We start from the raw sequence: 19,359 nt of genomic DNA, 5'->3' as shown, positions 1-19,359 counted from the left end.
CTATTGATTCCTTGTAGAGAATTTTTAATTTCATTTATTTTGTTGTTCATCATTGCTTGTTTGTTGTTTAGTTCTTCTAGGTCCTTGTTAAATATTTCTTGTATTTTCTACATTCTATTTCCAAGATTTTGGATCGTGTTTACTATCATTACTCTGAATTCTTTTTCGGGTAGACTGCCTATTTCCTCTTTATTTGTTTGGTCTGGTGGATTTTTACCTTGCTCCTTCATTTCCTGCATATTTCTCTGTCTTATCCTGTTGCTTAACTTACTGTGTTTGGGGTTTCCTTTTAGCAGGCTGCACGTTCGTACTTCCCTTTGTTTTTCGTGTCTGCCCCAGTGGGTAAAGTTGGCTCAGTGGGTTGTGTAGGCTTCCTGGTGGAGGGGACTCATGCCTGTGTTCTGGTGGCTGAGGCTGGATCTTGTCTTTCTGATGGGCAGGACTGCATCCAGTGGTGTGTTTTGGGGTGTCTGTAAACTTATTATGATTTTAGGTAGCCTCTCTGCTAATGGGTGGGGCTGTGTTCCTGTCTTGCTAGTTGTTTGGCCTGGGGTGTCCAGCACTGGAGCTTGCTGGTTGTTGAGTGGAGCTGGGTCTTGGCAGTGAGATGGAGCTCTTTGGGAGAGCTTTTGCCTATTTTTTTTACGTGGGGCCAGGAGGTCTCTGGTGGTCCAGTGTCCTGAACTTGGCTCTCCCACCTTTGAGGCTCAAGCCTGACACCCCAGCGGAGCACCAAGACCCTGTCAGCCACACAGCTAGGTACGTGGGGAGTTTCTTGCCTTTTGGGAAGTCTGAGGTCTTCTGCCAGCATTCAGTAGGTGTTCTGTAGGAGTTGTTCCACATGTAGTTGTATTTTTGATGTAGTTTTGGGGAGGAAGGTGATATCCACATCTTACTCTTCTGCCATCTTGAAGGTATCTCCTCCCTCTGTGGTTATTCTTGCTGCCATTATTTTCGGCTGTTCCTTGTGGCTCTGAAAACTGATTACCTCTCTTAGGACAGCCACCATGCTTTACCATTGCAGGAGAGTCTTGCTTTTGCTGCCCTTGCTCCTGGTTTGGGCCTGTGAAGTATCTGAGTGTTAGTTTCAATCCAGGTTGCCTCTTCTTGAAGTCCAAAGTTTACAGTTCTTAGTGCCCAGTGACTTGACTCCCCCTGTCAATCTTCTTTGAGAGGACTCTAACCCCCAAAAGTCCTGAGATAGGATTGGCCTGCTGTCGGCCCAGTATGGCCTACAGCCATGCCCCTGTTTCTAACCCTGGGAAATGCATTTAGTCATCAAGAGATTTTTCCTTATTAGCCTCTCCTCAGCTGACTCATCCTCCGTAGGTTGGGACTCATCCTCCCAAGAGTTAGCAGGATGAAAACATCCTGGTATTTGAATAGGAATGCAAAATGTGGAATCATTAGTGTATCATCCCATCTATCTAAGCAAATAAAAATTACCTAATATCATTCATCCTACTGAGGGATAACAGCCATCAGTCACTGGGTGAGGCAACAACAGGGGTGCATTTCTCAGTGGAATCCATGTAACTGGCTCCTCTTGGAGTTGTGCTGTGTATAGCCATCATGGCTCTGACCACTACTTAAATGTAACTATTTACCTTTAGTCCATTTTCTATGCACATTTGCGAATACATATAGTCATATATATACATATTCATATACATATATATACAAAGTGATATATATATATATATATATATCACTTTGTAACAGGACATTTTTATACAAGTGCCCTGGGTTCAGGCATCCAAGACAGTGGCATTCAAATGACCCTCTTGGCATATCTCTTGGTACACAGAGCATAGCTTGTGCCAGAAAAAGTTGGGCAGCCTTTTTACGTAGAAGTTACAGAGGAACAGAGGGACTTCCTAGGAGGAAACTTCAGGCTCAAGATATTTCCCTTTTTAGTTTAAAAGTTATGAAAACCTGTAGGATGGACCAAGGTGATGCTGACCAAGTTCAGATGTCAATAATGTGCAAAGAAATGTTGATATTGCAACAAGAATATATCTAAAGGGTGTGGCTAGGTTAAACTGGTGGATAGGAAAATGTATTAAGGGAAGGTTGACTTTGGGTCTACAAGGGAGCTTGACTCAGAGCCTTTTGGAATCTTATCACTTTGAAATGGAAGTGGGTGTGTGCGTGAACCCAGAGAGTTACAACTTGGGGAGTTCGAGTTGGATTTGACCTAGGGTATCCTTCCTCTGAGCTGGAAGTTCTGGCACAGGTAAGAGCAGGTGTCTTGGTGCAAGCCCATCTCTGTGGATGACCTTGGCTCCACCACTCACCACAGTGGTGAGCAGGGACACTCAGTGTGCTGTCCACTCAGGAGGCATCAGGCATGGCTACCAAGTCTCCAGCATTGAAGACAGAACAGCAGTACAGAAGAAGGTTCTGGAAAAAGCAGCATCAAGACAGCAGTCATTAGGGGGACCTCCAGCCTCAGGAAAAACATTTTGGATCTTGGGGCAAGACTACAGCATACACGTTTGATACTTTGGGCAGAATAAGCACCATGGGAATAATTGGACACACTGGGGAGAAGAATTAAAAAACAGACTGGGAGACTGGGAGTTATACTTGGAAATTTTAATGCAGAGTCACATTGTTTGTATCCCAAGCTGAGGAAGATGATACCAATTACATATTCAAGCTCATTGATCATATGCAAAACTTTATATTGTGGGTATTTCCCAAGTCATTAAAGGTTTTTCAGAATCATGAGTTTTAAGGACTAAATTGTTCAATTTCTTCATCTATAAAATGGGGATAATAATACCTGCTTTGCAGGGTGGCTGTGAGGATGAAATAAGATAGTGTTTATTAAAGAACCTAAATAACAATAGGCAAGCAATACAAGGTAGCTATTGTAATGGGCAAATTAATTCTTCAACTTCTCATTTCAGCAGGATTTAAATTTATACCATTAATGTAGTAGTTAAATAAGTCACACACTTTTTGATGATATTTATAAGTCCTTCCGGTTTAAAAAAAAATGCTGAAAGGAAAAAGAAGAACTGAAAATAAACTCCTCCTGTGATACCATCTCTCTCTAAATATCATTGCACAGTTGTTGGCTTGCAACACTGCATTGGCTTAAAAAAATAAAATAGAAATGTGACATGTTAAAGCAAATATTCTAAGTAAATAAATTGCTTCTGATTCTCAGAAGTCCATATAGATAATACTACAATGGAAAGTTTTATAAGGCAAATAACACTTAGTTAAATAATTTTGCTTTTTAAACTTTTAAGTTTGTTTATACATACAGTATTTTAAGCTAGATTTACAAATTTGAAAGCAGAGACTAAAACAATTATTGTCAAAAAAACCTCTTGTGAAAAAGGTGTTTGTGGGCCTCAGAACAGATGGCCCTCGGCTTGGCATCTGTGAGCTATCTCATGACATGGAGAGGACTTATCTTTTATCTAGGGTTTTCTTTTCTTTTTAAAGGACAGTTGAACATAGCATTTGAAATACTGAATGGGATATTTTTATTGATTTAGATATATTAGTATTTGTTTCAAAACTTCACTGAATACATTTTCAATTATTAAAAACATGGATATTCCTGGTAGAAAATCTGGAAAATATAGATAAACAAAAAGAAGAAAATAAAACCACCTACAGTTCCATCAATCAGAGATAACTGCTGGATATTTGAGTCTTTAAAAATGCATTTACACCTGTCTTAGTTTGGGCTGCTCTGACAAATCACCATTCACCAGGTGGCTTATAAACAAAAGTGTATATCTCACAGTTCTGGAGGCTGGAAATTCGAGATCAGAGTGCCAGCGTGGTCGGGTTGTGGTGAGGGCCCACTTCCAGCTTGCGGACTGCTGACTTGTTGTTGTATCTTTACATGGAAAGAGGGAACTAGCTCTCTGGCCTCTTACAAGGGCATTAATCCCATATGAGGACTCCATCCTCATGACCTAATTACCTCCCAAATACCATCACATTGGGGGTTAGATTTCAACAAATGGATTTTTGTGGCATACACACACACCCAGTCCATAACAACACCTATATATACATGTTTAAAGCAAAAACACAATCACATTGAAAATTATACATTTTTCAACCTAGCAATGTATTTTAAACATTTGCCCATATTACTTAATGTTTTTTCATTTCCTTTTTAAACATCCACAGATTTCCATTGTATGAATAACCCACAATTTAGTTAACCAATCTTCTATCATAAACCTTTTAGCTTTTTACTAAGTTTCATCAGTTATAAATAGTATCTCTACAAACATTTTTGTGGCTAACTCTTTGCACACATCTGTGATTTTGTTTAGAAGGAAATTATGGGTCAAAGGCAATAGGCAAAAATATTAGAAATGTTTGATATATATTGCATATTGCCCTCCAGAAGAAAGTTACAAAATAACATTCCTTCCTCTAGTCCTTCAGTGCCTATTTCCCTAAGTCCTCAACACTGCTGATTATTGCTCTTAAAAACATTTCCTAAATTGATAAGACTAAAATGTATATAATTTCACATTTGTCTTTATTTAATTATCTGTGTGATTATGTTTTCTTATTTGTCTATTACTAACTTGCAAAGGTTTCCCACTTGAATATGCAAATGTTAAACTGTTAATGTTGAATGCTGAATATAAAAAAGAAATATGCTTACTTGCTCCCCTACATTTATTGTCAAGTCTTAACTTTTCTCAGCCCCTTTTTGTACAGGATCTCACACAATTCCTTAAGTGAAGTAATCATATTTTATTTATTTATTTATTGAAGTATAGTTGATCTACAATATTGTGCTAATTTCTACTGTACAGCAAAGTGACTCAGTTTTACACATATATATTGTCTTTTTTTAATATTCTTTTCCATTATGGTTTATCCCAGGAGATTGGATATAGTTCCCTGCACTATACAATAGGACCTTGTTGTTTACCCATTCTAAATGTAATAGTTTGCATCTACTAACCCCAAACTCCCAGTCCATCCCTCTCCCTCTACGCCCCCTTGGCAACCACAAGTCTGTTCTCTATGTCTGTGAGTTTGTTTTTGTTTTGTAGATAGGTTCATTTGTGCAATATTTATTTATTTATTTATTTATTTATTTATTTATTTATTTATTTTTATTTTTTGACTGCGTAGGGTCTTTGTTGCTGCGTGTGGGCTTTCTCTAGTTGTGGTGAGCGGGGGCTACTCTTTGTTGTGGTGCATGGGCTTCTCATTGAAGTGGCTTCTCTTGTTGTGGAGCACGGACTCTAAGCATGTAGGCTTCAGTAGTTGTGGTTCATGGGCTTAGTTGCTCCACGGCATGTGGGATCTTCTTGGACCAGGGATCAAACTCATGTCCCCTACATTGGCAGGCAGATTCTTAACCACTGCACCACAAGGGAAGTCCCTGTGCAATATTTTAGGTTTCACATATGAGTGATATCATATGGTATTTGTCTTTCTCTTTCTGACTTACTTCACTTAGTATGATAATCTCTAATTTCATTCATGTTGCTGCAAATGGCATTGTTTCATTCTTTTTTATGGCTGAGTAGTATTCCATTGTACATATGTACCATAACTTCTTTATCCCTTCATCTATCGATGGACATTTAGGTTGTTTCCATGTCTTGGCTATTGTGAATAGTGCTGCTATGAACATAGGGGTGCATGTATCTTTTTGAATTATAGTTTTGTCTGGGTATATTCCTAGGAGTGGGAATTGCTGGATCATATGGTAATTCTATTTTTAGTTTCCTGAGGACCCTCCATACTGTTTTCTATAGTGGCTGCACCAATTTAGATTCCCACCAACAACCAAAGGGTTCCCTTTACTCCACACCCTCTCTAGCATTTATTATTTGAAGACTTTTTAATGATGGCCATTCTGACAGTATGAGGTGGATGTCCGCTCTTACCACTTCTATTCAACATAATATTGGCAGTCCTAGCCACAGCAGACAAAAGAAATAAATAAAAGGTATCCAAATTGGAAGGGAGGAGGTGAAAGACTTATATGCTGAGAACTATAAAACATTAATAAGGGAGATTAAAGAGGATTCAAAGAAATGGAAAGATATCCCATGCTCTTGGATAGGAAGAATTAATATTGTTAAAATGGCATACTACCCAAAGCAATCTACAGATTTAATGTGATCCCTATCAAATTACCCATGACATTTTCCACAGAACTAGAACAAATAATCCAAAAATTATATGGAACTATAAAAGACCCAGAATTATCAAAGCAATCCTGAGGAAAAAAAACAAAGCAGGAGGCAAAGCTCTGCCAGACTTCAGACAATACTACAAAGCTACAGTAATCAAAACAGTGTGGTATTAGTACAAAAACAGACATACGGCTCAATGGAATGGATTAGAGAACCCAGAAATAAACCAACACACCTATGGCCAATTAATCTTCAACCAAGGAGGCAAGAATATAAAATGGGAAAAAGTCTCTTCAGCAAGTGGTGCTGGGAAAGTTGGAGAGCTGCATGTAAATAAATGAAGTTAGGACACACTCTCACACCATGCACAAAAATAAACTCAAAATACCTTAATGACTTAAACGTAAGACATGACACCCTAAATCTCTTGGAGGAGAGCATAGGCAAAACATTCTCTGACATAAATTGTACCAATGTTTTCTTAGGTCAACCTCGCAAGGCAATAGAAATAAAAGCAAAAATAAACAAATGGGACCTAATCAAGCTTACAAGCTTTTGCACAGCAAAGGAAACCATAAAAAACAAACAAACAAAAAACTGAAGAGACAACCTATGGAATGGGAGAAAATATTTGCAAATGATGTGACAGACAAGGGCTTACTCTCCAAATACACAAGTAGCTCATACAACTCAAGAACAAAAAACAAACAACCCAACCAAAAGATGGGCAGAAGACCTTGATAAACATTTCTCCAAAGAAGACGTATATATGACCAGTAGGCACATGAAAAGATGTTCAATGTCATTAATTATTGGAGAAATGCAAATCATATTTTAAATTACAAGGAACTGAAAATTAATTTGACTTGGAAGTTCAAATGGAAGTTCAAATTCATGATTTATGCTATTGAAGAAAAGGTTTGATAAAATTCAAAACTCCAAAAACATACATCACCTCACATTGTTCCTGCAAAGAGTAAATGTAAATAATGTGATTCATCATTCAGAATCCTGGAAAGGGTCTTTAAAGTTCTAGTCCAACAACTTAGTTAGTTCACAGAGGAAGAAATTAAAACTTGGTATAATGGAAAACCATTAGGCTTTGGAATTAGGTGCCTGGATTCAAATCCTGGTTTGGCCACTTATCAAATGTAAAGAGAAGGAAAATATACTCAAAATCTTGGAGCTTTAGTTTTGCTGTCTCAAACACAGTTAATGTTAGCTGGTTCACTTAGACTATTGTGAGGTCAGTTCCTTTCCTTGTCCTTTAGTGTCTTACCTGGGGTGACTTAACTAGTAAATTAGACAGAGCAGACTAGAGTTTTGTCCCTTGGTTCTTCATCATACGCTCTGTTCACTATATCCTGGCTCCTTTTCTAGTTAAGCCTTTTGAAGCATGACCTATTAAGGTGCATCATTTTAATTAGACTGGAATGGAACAAAGTTGTGGCAAATACTTCTTTGGTTGACTGAGTCTTCAATGCCTTCCAACCAGAGACCACCAGGAACACACTTGCAGTTCAACATATTGGATTTATTACTGGTTGCAAGGAGGAAGCCCACACACCATGGGAAATGTGAGGCATTTCAGTAGAAAGTGTTTGAAAGGATTCTCATGGGATGGGGACCCATGTTAGGTGAGTGTTGGGGAGAGTTTAAAACGTGGCTTTGTTCTGGATTGCATGTTATTGGGAATTGAGGGTGAGTCCATGATTGGATATTTAAAAAATCTTATGAGGTGGACAAAATAAAGTGAGGCTAAAGCTCTAGTTGGGAAAGGAGTGGCAGGTCCCCAAATTAGTCAGGGTATGGAGATGTTTGGAATTTTTGTGGTTTGCACAATGACCTTGTTTCTGTGCTTAGAAGATTATGGGCATGTCTTGTTTTTCTCACTTCATCATGGTAGCTGATGGTGATTTGGAAGCTTATTTATGGTCAACAGGAGAATACCAAGGCCTATTGTGAGTGCTGCACTAGCTCTTAACAACATTAAGGCCCAGCTGTGGGTGTTAGGACAGTTTCTGGATTTCAGAAGATGTTTTTCTTGTTCTCTCTGCATCTCCCTTCTCTCTTGCCACCTGTAGGCCACCAGTGACTCTGGGACAAAATTCTGGCCAAAGAGAAACAAACATGTTCTTGGAGCTTCCTCATACAATGTTTACTTTCAGATATTGGCACCACTCCTTCTCACTGTCCCATCTTCCTTCTTCCTGGTGGAAGGGGATATAATTGTTGAAGCTGCAGCAGTCTTTTTGTAATTATGAAGAAATGGTCAAGGAAATCTCAGGGTCTTTAGCACCATTGATCTGTTGAACCAGTCCAGCACTGGTAACTCTGGATTTCTCACTATGGGAAATAAAAATACTCCCCAGTTAAAAAAAAAAAAAAAAAGCCACTCTAGTTATACTGTTTGTTACCTGCAGCTGAAAGCACTCCTGAAACATTAGGTATTCATGCTCATTATTTACTAGACACTCTTTTGGCAACCAAATTTTTATGATGGCTCAGAGCATTTACCATTTGGAAATGCAGTTTGGCAATGTCCTATTTTTTTTTTTTTAATTAGGCTTATGTTAGGTGAATAAATTATTGTTCTTTCTGCTTCACAAGGTTTGTCATTATTACTTCATTCAGATGCAATTTCTTTCTTGGTTTCAGAAAGCTGCATAAAAATGAAAGCTTTAGAAACCTTCCAGGTCAGGTTTAGCAGGAAGAAGTGTGGGCGCATTTGTAGACATGATTATTGAAAGGGTGAATACAGCTGTAAACCTAATTGCTGGATAATTGTGACTTCACCATTGCAATTTGCAGGTCCCTATAGCCTTTGTGATTTGTTAAGCTTAACAATGTATTGGTTGGTTTTAATGATCATTGACTTAGAGGTAGGAAAAACTCCTGTCCTCCTGAGGGGATAATTCCCTGATTACTCTGGACCACTGTGGTTAGCACGTTAGACTCCATAGCACAGAATCAATGCCCACTGGAAAACTGCTAATGTATTGGGAGGTGGGGATAAGGACAATAGCTAATTACTGTTAACATTCAGTGTGCAGGAAAACTAAACCACAGGGCCAGTAGGAATCCAGTGTGTGCCGGATGCTAGATGAGAGTTCTTAATAAAAGATAAGTGGAAATGTTCAGGAAAACTTCACATACTGACAGCTAGGATTTGTCTATTGAAAATTATGTGCCTTTGGTCAGAATACATTTTACTCTGGCCAACAACTAACTGGTAGTTATTCTACAGGTGTTTCTGATCTCTCTCTGCACCTTACACATAGTAGATACAAAATATTTGTCCAAGAAATGGTTGAAAATGTATTAAAATTTGCTTCTACAAGATGGCTCCACAATAGTGACAGTAATAATTTATCAAAATATTCTCTATAAACAGTAAATTATTTAGCAGATCACCATTTATATACTGCAGATATATTCCTGAGTAAAATATATTAATGTTCACTGTTGTGAACATAAAATACCCAGATGCAGGGAAATGTAATAATTAATGAGGAAGATTTTTGTCTACTTAATTAAATAGAAAGTGAATCTTGCATGGAGTGCTTGACTGTACCAGGAAAATGTGTCAGTGCATGAAGCAGACCAGTGGCTCTCTTTTTCAAGAAAAACTTAACGGTAAATTACAACAAAATAGTTTCACAATATAAGTTTAACATTATGTATTTTATAAACATTTGAAATGCTTATGAAAAGACTGATCTTTTCCTTCCAGTTCTTATAGGCACATGAAATAAATCCATCCAAATGAAATGATTCATATAATTTAATCCACTGCATGTTATGTGTTGTAGGTATGTGTTGAAGTTATGAGTACTGTACACCTTCACACATGCTTAGTAAAGTGCAGAAATTTACTAACGGAGGAACTTGCAGAATCCTAGTTTTGTGGTAAGCATATTCAGTATGATTGTCATTATGCAGGGTTCTCAGAGTTTCTCCATTTTGTGTGTCTCCAGGAAGTATGATCTTTGAATAGGGGATCTATGTTGGAAAAGATATTGCAAAAGGAGTTTAGAAGCTGGTCTCTTTTTCCTATTTTGAGATTTTTATGGTGCTGTCAATTTTCCTGCAGAATTAAGTTCTGGTGAAGTATGTGTTTTGATGAAATTATTTTGAGAGAATGAATGAATGAATGCATGAAAGAGAACTCTCAGCGTTTATTTAAAAGTAAATTTACTAGGAACTTCTCTTTGAATTTGTTAAAAGCCATAATGAAGGCAGGGAAGGGGCAGTTGCAATTCGGTGAAATAACTACTCGACTGGTTGTATAAACTCTGCAGTAAAAATAGAGGAGGGAGTCTAGAAGGAGTGACTTTATTTTCTGGAGTGATATTTGAGATCACTTTTAAGGAGGAAGTAGGAGTTTTCCAGATGGACAAAGAGTAGGGAGGGCAGAACAGTTTCATATTGTGACCCATGATGTTTCTAAAACAGGCCACAGAATATTATGGCATCTTAGAAGTTTGATTACATTATATTAGGACTCCTAAGGCTTTTTCGGCAGAGAGAAATGTCAAGAGATGAGGATAAGCAGGTTGTTCAGAGTTAGATTATGCATGCATTGAATGACATGCAAGAGTTTAGATTGTGTTCTGTGGTCCCTATAACACTAAGTTTCACTGAAGCAGGAACCGTGTCTGCTTCACTGAATGCAGCAGTCCTGGTGACTGGGAGAGTGCCTGACACATTGCAGTTGTTTAATGTGTATTAAGTGAATGAGTGAGGAGCCATTAAAGAATTTTGAGAAAATTTTGAGAAACGGAGCAACCAATGAACACTTAAATTTGGGTACCATCACTGATAGCAGTAAGAACATGGAAGTGAAGTGTGCATTTATTTTCTATTACTACTGTTAAATTACCACAAACTTAGTGGCTTCAAACTATACAAACTTTTTGTTTTATAGTTCTTTGTGTCAGAAGTCTGACACCTGTCTCACTGCGCTAAAATCAAGGTGTCGGCAGGGTTGTGTTCCTTTCTGGAGGCTCTGGAGGAGAAGCCACTTCCTTGGTTTTCACACCTTCTAGAGGCTGCCTGCGTTCTTGCCTCATGGTTCCCTTCCTTCATCTTCCTTCAACCACACTGCCTTTCTTGGACCGTTCACCCATCTTCCCATCTCTCTGACTGTTGTCCAGAAAGGTTCTCCATTTTCAAGGGCTCATGTGATAATATTGAGCCCACTTGGATAATCCAAGATAATCTCCCCAAGTCAAGGTCTTTGGCCTTAATCACATCGGCAAAAGGGACTTTTGCTGTGTGAGATAACATATTCACAGGTTCTAGAGAACTGGCTGTGGACATTTCTGTTAAGAAGGAGGTTGTGAGAGAGATAAAGCTAATTCACTGAACCATTTTACTTTTCCTCTTTGCAGAAAGGTAGGCTACATTTTGCACCTTCTTTGCACTTAGTTGTGACCAATATGACTAAGTTCCGGCCAGTGGGAGTTATGTATACCTTCTCCAGGCCTGACTCATAAAGCACCTCCTACTTAATCCTCCATGCTCTTTCTTTTCTCTCATCTGTTGGCTGGATGAAGAGGGATCCAGCCATGCGCTCTGAAACCCTGAGGGATGGTAGAGTCTCTAGATAGAAGCAGCTGGGTTTCTTTGAAGAACGAGACCCCCACCAAACACAGTGCACCATGATTTGCATGATAAAGAAAGCTTTGTTGTGTTAGCCTCTGAAACTGAGAAGTGTTGCTACAGCAGCCTATCCTGACTAATACTGAAATTTGTACCTCGCAGTGGGGTGCTGCTGTAACAGCAACAACAAATGTGGCACTGACTCGTGCTTGGGCAATGAGTACCCTAATATTAGCGGCTTGAAATACAGTAACTCATGTTCTGAAGGGGAAAAACCGTGGATAAGCTGATGTCTGGACTAACTTGGAAGGCAAGATATAAAATCTTATAGCTTTTAGGACAGTGATTCTTAACCTTGCCTACATATTAGAGTCACTTGGAGGATTTAAAAAACTATCCATGCTTGGACCCTGCTCTCAGAGGTTCTGATTTAATTGATCAGTGTGTATGCCTTGGGGAAGGGAAAGGGGCATTGGTATCATTTTAACAGTTTTCCAAGTGATTCCAATGTGCAACCAGGATTGAGAACTAAAACTCTGGAACAGAGGTCAGCAAATGTTTTCTGTAAAGGGCTAAATAGTAAATGTTTGGGGCTTTGGGAAGCAAGACTGTCTCTGTTATAAGTATTCAACTCTGCCATTATAGCATGGAAGCAACCATGACCATATGGAAGTGCATGGGTGTGGCTGTGTGCCAATAAAACTTTATTTACAGAGCAGGCAAGCAGCTGGATTTGACCTGAGGGCCATAAGTTTGCTGATCCCTTCTCTAGGACAGGGATTCTCAAATGTTTTCTTCTCAGGGTTTCTTTACCCTTTTAAAAACTATTGAGGATCACAAAAACTTATGGGTTATATCTAGCAAGAATTACCATATTAAATTTAAACTGAAGTCAAAAAACAGTAATGAATAGAAAATAATCATAAATCCATCATGTTAACATAAGCAACATATTTTTATGATTACTGTACTTTCAAAAAATTTAATGTAAAGAATGGTGTTTTCTATTTTTGCAAAACTCAGTACTGTCTAGCTTAATAGAAGACAGCTAGATTCTCATTTGTTTCTTCATTTACTCTGTTGTGATAAGTAGTTCTAATTGGAGTATATGAAGAAAATCTGACCTCACACAGATGTATAGATATTTCTTGTTAGAAGACCAATCTCCTTCTCTTAAAGGAATATTTTAATAGCCTTTTCAGATAATTGTGGATATTCCTGGATACCACCTAGTAATTCAACAGGTGATAATTTCTTAAAAGTTGATTGCAAGGTGGAATCTGAAACCATATCAACAAACTTTTCACATACTATAACATTAAAATTAATTGATCTGGTTGTGCTTTAAAGGAATCATTTACCTATGCATGATTTTATGATATCTTACACTGGTTACTTAGAAGATACTGTTTCCTTGAGTTTTACCATTGGGATACTTCGTTATATAGTATTTTAAAAAGTCACATTTGTTAATATCACTCCTGATCTCTTCAGAAAAGTCTTTAAGAATTCAGAAGCTGTCAAGCTCATGGTGGTGGGTACGAGTTTTCCAAAATTCTAATTTTCACTTGAAAGCTCAAGTTTTATCATTGGCAACAAGTACTGTCAGTTTGTTCGCCTTCAAGTGACAGGCTCACTTCATTTATTTTCAAGAAAATGACTGCCAAATACCCAAGTCTGAATAACCATATTTTGTTTATCACTTGTTCTCTCAAGTGTAAATGGCATTCCACGAAAAAGAGACGAGTTCAGTTTGCAACTCAAACAATTGCATGCTGCTTTTCCTCAAAACAACCTTTGTATTTAGGTATGCAGCAGAAGTGCTGTTTGTGTTCTTTCCTTTTGGTCTCACGAATATTTAAGACTTCTTTTCCAAGGTCAAGATTTAATAATGTGAATAATTTTTACTGTTTCATGAAGGGCATTTTTAAGTGAAACGAGCTTTTAAAAAAATTAACTGTGAGTACATAGGAAAAGATATGATACAATGTTAGGTCAATGATAACAATACAAAGATACAGTTGAATGACATTGTCTTGATTTGTGCTAAAGTATCAACAGCTTTACATGTTATTGCTTTGGTAGTATCAGTGTGAGTTTCAACACAGTGAAAAAGGAAAATAACCTCTTAGTATTATTATGAAAGTATTTTTGACCTTGTGGATCCACTAAAAGGGTCTTTGGGATTCCCAGGGATGTGCAGACCACACTTTGAAAACCTCTGCTTTAGGGGACGTGCTGTAAAGAAACAGAGTGTGTTAGTGTGGGATAGCTATTATTGGCTTCCTTTGGTGTAAGGTGTTTCAGGAAAGATACAAGCTCAGAAAGAACTGGCCAGTTTTCAAGCTGAATATAAAATTGTAGAGGGAGTCCAAAGACTTGGGGTGAAAAATGGTTGGAAAGCCAATTGCTTCCAGATCCCAAATGGAGCCAAAAAGGGCCAGTAGAACTTCTTAGGTGCACAACATGATTTAGTTCTATGGCAAAGGTCAGACTAAGGGGGAGACCTTCCAATAAGAAACAATAATCAAAGAAGCTGCAGTTAAGGAGGGAGAGGAGGAGAGGAGAATTATACCTGAGAATTATAGATGGAAGCAAATACAATAGAAGCCTACCAAGTTTTAGAAGAACTTGTATTGTCAAGAATTGCAGAATATCAGACTAAAAACTCTTGGAGCTGTAAAATCACCTTTTGGCTTTCAAACTTTTGGGAACACTCATTTCAGTTGTGTCCAAAGGGAAGAAATACACAGTAAGAACCCCTAAAAGCTAAAGGTCAATGAGGAAATTATGCTCTGAGTGCAGAAATAAAGTTTAATCGTGTAACTCACCCTCTCTCCAGGGTAGGGGACTTCATAAGCCCTGCCAAGCAGAAGTTCAGAATTGCAATGGACTAATGAACACTGTGCATCTCCCAGTATTACCCAATTTGAAACGAGAGTTTTAACTGCATTTATTCCATCCCTGCTCCACCATTGTATATAGCCCAAGCCCATAACTGAATTCTACCTTCTCTTCTCTCAACTGTTTGCCACCTACAAGTGTCTGGTGGGGGACTCCACTGGGAGGTTGTATGGCCACTACATGGAAGAAGCTTGGTTACCTGAATGGAGCAGATCCTGCTCAACAATTTGCACTGGATTGTGACATGAGCAAGAAAGAAAAAATCTTTATTGTGCTAAACCACTGAGATTTTGTTACAATCTTTGTTACAAATGTTCTTTATTACAGTATTTAAACTACTCTGAATAATGCAGAGGCCAATCCATTGATCTAAACAGGTATTCAATGAGGCATTGAAGTAAAGTAGTGGCAGAAAGAAAAAGAAGAAATAACATAGATAAAAGGTAGAATCAATAAGCTTTTGTAGACTAGGGGAATGTGAGAGCAGAATAAAGGAGAGAAAGAGGTTTGGGATGAATTCTAGTTTCTTATCTTGGGTTGAATTGGGTGGAAATTTGGATGGTACTCATAGAGCAGTCCAGTGAAGTCCCATAAGCAGTAGCAATATGGGGGCTAAGAGCTTGGGACAGAGGTCTGGAAATGAGGCACATGGGAAAGAGTAGTGGTGGGGAGAATTTGTTGGGAAGATAATTCGGTGGGAGAAGAACACAGAGGTCATTTAATTAACAATAGAGAGAATAGCCTACAAAACAAGAGCGATAATGAACAATCAGGAAGGGAGAAAAATGGCAGAAAATGGTAAATCAGACTGTTTTCTCATTTGGTTTCTGTGAAGAGTCATGAAATGGTTAAGAGTCAAATATTGCAAAGATGTCAAATATGGTAAGCTAAATATTTATTAAATTTTAAAATTAAGAGTATTGGTGACCTTCATGAAGAGAATTTCAGTGGAGCATTGATGTAAAATTCAGAGCATTTTAGGATAAGCATCTTACGATTTTATGGATGAAAATACAGACTGAAGGTATTAGATCTTGACCAAGGCCCACAGTAAATGTTGGAGCTTGGTTTTGTAATCTTGCCTATCCAGTACCACAGCCCAATCTCCTCCACTCTTCGAAACTGAACCAGAAAAGGGCACTTTGCTAAGATGCTGATTCAGATATAATTTTTAAAGCAGGATAAAATAGGTTTATAGAAATCATAAGGATCAATATGTATTTTCAGAGAGAAAGATGTACAGAGGTTACTCTAATTTTTTATAATATTTTCTGAGAGAGGATTTCTCCCCACCCCTCCCCTCCCTCTTATTTCTCTTAAGTTGATTATATTGTCAACCAGGAGTTACACTTTATAATATGAATGGGTTTATGACTGTCATATTTTTAAAAATAGGGTGTTTTTTTTTTTTTTGGTTTTAGAACACAGGGTGTACCAATCTGCAAAAATAACTTCTTGCTAAAACTGTAATATCTAAGTAAGTTAACTGACAGACTGTTTTCTCTCTAAGTCTTATAATACTTAATTAGCAAGATCAAAGTTTACAAGAGTTTAATAGCCACCTTCACATTTACCAGATGCCTTGTTAGTAATTTGGTATTTAAAGTATAATCCCTAAACAAACCAAAAACAGAGCCAACTGTTTTTTAGGAGATAATTAATACAAGTTTTTTTCTTTAACAAACTTAATGGAAACCCCTAAATGCTGTCACAGAGCACTATTCAAAATAAGCTCCTTAGCAAAATAAATGAAAGACATGTCAAAACCTGAAGAAGCACTTGCTCTTGAGAGCCAAGGTGTCTGCAAATCTTGTGTAGGAAATCTCACTTTCTTTCATTTCATATAAAGAAATTTTGTGTGAAATGAAGGAAAATAATTGGCATCACTTGAATCCATTATTCATTAAATTTTACTATTTTTGTACAAAGGAACCTTTCTTGGCATGTACTGATTTCCTAATCTGGAATGCTTGGTAAAATATTTTCATTAAGATGTGTTATTTTTAGCAGTAAAGAACCTTCCAGTTTGAGACTCAGCACATTCAATTTGGAGTATACATAAAGTCAAGAATAAATACAGTCAGCATTCTTAAACATAAACCTTGATACTGCCCTACTTCAGTTGCAATTTTTGATAGCATAATTCAGTAATATTTATCCCCTTTGCATTTCTATAGCAACTATTTCCGTGCAACTGAGGCGTTTGGTTGAAATGCCTCAGTAGAACAGAAAAGAATCATTTGTAATTTTTTTTTGAAGGCTGTGTTGTAATGATGAGGAATTGAGAAATGGCCTGCCTTCTATGCAAAACAATTAAAAATATATCTCTTTATATGTGTTGCAAATGTGTGCACATACATGTTTGATGCATATCCCATTTTAAAGACATTAAGTCCCATCTGATTACCCATATGTTCTAAAAACAGGGTGGTAGATGATAATCTCCATTTAAAAATTTGCTAACTGCGAGGAAACAATTTAAAAAGAAAGAAGTCCCATCCTGAAAAACCCATATTGTTTGTAAATCTCACACGTGGATCTCGGTAAAATATAAGTAGAAAAACGTAGCTATCACATAACTATTACACATATTATATAAGAGTTACGATACAGGATACGCTCCACATTTTAAGAGATAGTATTTTGCAATGCACACTGCCACAAAGGAAATCTAAAGAACCACCCCACCCCTGCCAAAAAAAAAACAAACAAAAACATAAACCTGAAACAGTTTATGAAAAAACTAAACTAAGCTTATTTTTGTTTCCAAACCAAGCTTATTTCTTTAGCAATATTAAAACATTTTGTTTGGTTTTTCTCATCAAGACTAAAATGTATCCTATTCTAACAATTCAGAAGTTCCCAAAACTTTGTGCTTATGAAATTGAGTATCTGAAGAGGCCTAAATTTTTAGAGAATATTTTCAGAATCTATTATATGCTGGAAAGATAGCATCACAGCTTCTGAATCTCTTGCCAAGTGTCAGGACTGTTTAACACATCTTATAAAAACAATGAAATTACATATTTTAAGTTATGCATTTCTGAAATATTTAAAGAATAAACATGTTTTGCATGCAGATGAAACAATAAGGCTAAAACTTTGGTTTTTAAAATCAGAATAGTTGTCTTTTGCAGTATTGGTTATATACAGTAAAGGCAAATGAAATAAATATTTGGTGATTTTATGATACTAATTTTATACATTCACTCATTGAACAGTATGAATTATTTACTCTGTGACAAGGTGTTACACTTATATCCCTGGATGTGTAACCAAGGGTTAGGTACTTAATGCATTCTGGAACTTAATTCTTCCCGTCCCTGTGAAGTAAGACCGTTTGTTGCATATGCAGAGCAAAAGAAAAACAAACAAAACAAAAAATATGTCAATGAATCACAAAAACTATTTCACTGGGTTGGGACCCAAGGTTGTCTGTGTTCTTGGCCTGTAACTATCTGAAAAAACCCCCAAATGTCAGGCTGACCTCTTACTGGTGACTGGGTGAATACCAAGGTTCAGTGGTTTGTCCTGGATGCACATCCAAACATTTGGACGTCTAGCCAACATTTTCAGTTAGAGCTTTTTCTTCTGTTAACATTGTTTAGAAAAGTGTAATGTGTACCTTCCATAGAACATTCATAGTTCTATTTTTATCATATTAAACAAAGAAAAGTCCATTTTTTGAATGCATTCCCTTTTCTTAAGTTCACATGGAGTTAGAGTAGTGTGATGTTAGTTATTTACGAATTGCTGTTGATAGCAAGAATACAGATATTGTGAATTCAGAACTTGAGAGACAGAAAATAGATCAAATCATTATGGGCTGTGACACACTCTATGGAAGACAGAAATAGGTGATGTGAATGATAGTAACAGGGGACGGAGGGGGAGAGGAAAGGCCAAGAAGAACCTCTCTGAGGAGGTAACATATACACTGAGGTCTGAAGGATGAGAAGTCATAGGAAGAACCAGGAAAAGAGCCTTCTAGGGAGAGAGATCTGAAAGCCTAGAACTACGAGGTGAAAGGAGCTTGTTGGTTAGGAACAGGAAGGAGGGTAGCTTAAAGTCCCCTAGAAAGGATCTTTCTGACTTAGGTGATTTTCTATCTAATGGAGAGTTCCCTGCTATCAAGCAGGAGAGCCTAGATGATGCTACAGAAACCAACCATCCCCCATGTCAGCCGCTCTAAACAACCAGATAGATTTCTCACTCACTCTATCTGCCAGTTGCAGGCTGGCCAGGTGCTCTGGTCTGCATCCTTCTCACTCCAGGACCCAAGCTGACGGAGCAGTCACTATCTGGAACGCAGCACTTACAGTGGCAGAGTCAAAAGAGAAAGCATTGCACATCGAGTGCAGGCTCTTAAGGCTTCCACACACATCGCTTCCGCTCTCATTTCATTGGCCAAAGACACTAATCTCAAATCAGCAAGGCAGTGTAATTCTCCAGTGTGCCCGGAAGAGGAGTAGACCTGGAAGTATTGATGAGCACAGTACTATCTTCTCTGGGGGGGGGGGGAGGTCAGTGAACAAGCTGGAATTGTACGTAGAGTTGTGAGTGAGTGAGTGAGTGTGTGTGTGTGTGTGTGTGTGTGTGTGTGTGTAGGTAGGTATGTGCATGTCACCAAGGAAAAGGTTCATTGCTTTAATCAGATTCTCGAAGGGATCTGACCCAACAACAATTAAAAACCACTGGACCC

General features: G+C 37.7%; 1 long non-coding RNA gene across 1 annotated transcript in view; it reads right to left on the bottom strand.

The window, feature by feature from the left end:
• Positions 1-19,151, bottom strand: part of LOC309627299 — a 53,193-nt gene extending 34,042 nt beyond the window's left edge. The window contains exon 1 of the long non-coding RNA XR_014243660.1: positions 18,875-19,151. This is a non-coding gene — a long non-coding RNA (uncharacterized lncRNA). The remainder of the gene's footprint in view (positions 1-18,874) is intronic.
• Between the last annotated feature and the right edge of the window lie 208 nt (positions 19,152-19,359).

The sequence above is a fragment of the Balaenoptera borealis genome (genome assembly GCF_965194805.1).
Source record: "Balaenoptera borealis genome assembly, chromosome: 4".
NCBI lineage: Eukaryota > Metazoa > Chordata > Mammalia > Artiodactyla > Balaenopteridae > Balaenoptera > Balaenoptera borealis.
The sequence above is the reverse complement of the archived record's forward strand: the minus strand, read 5'-3'. Positions and strand labels throughout refer to the sequence as shown.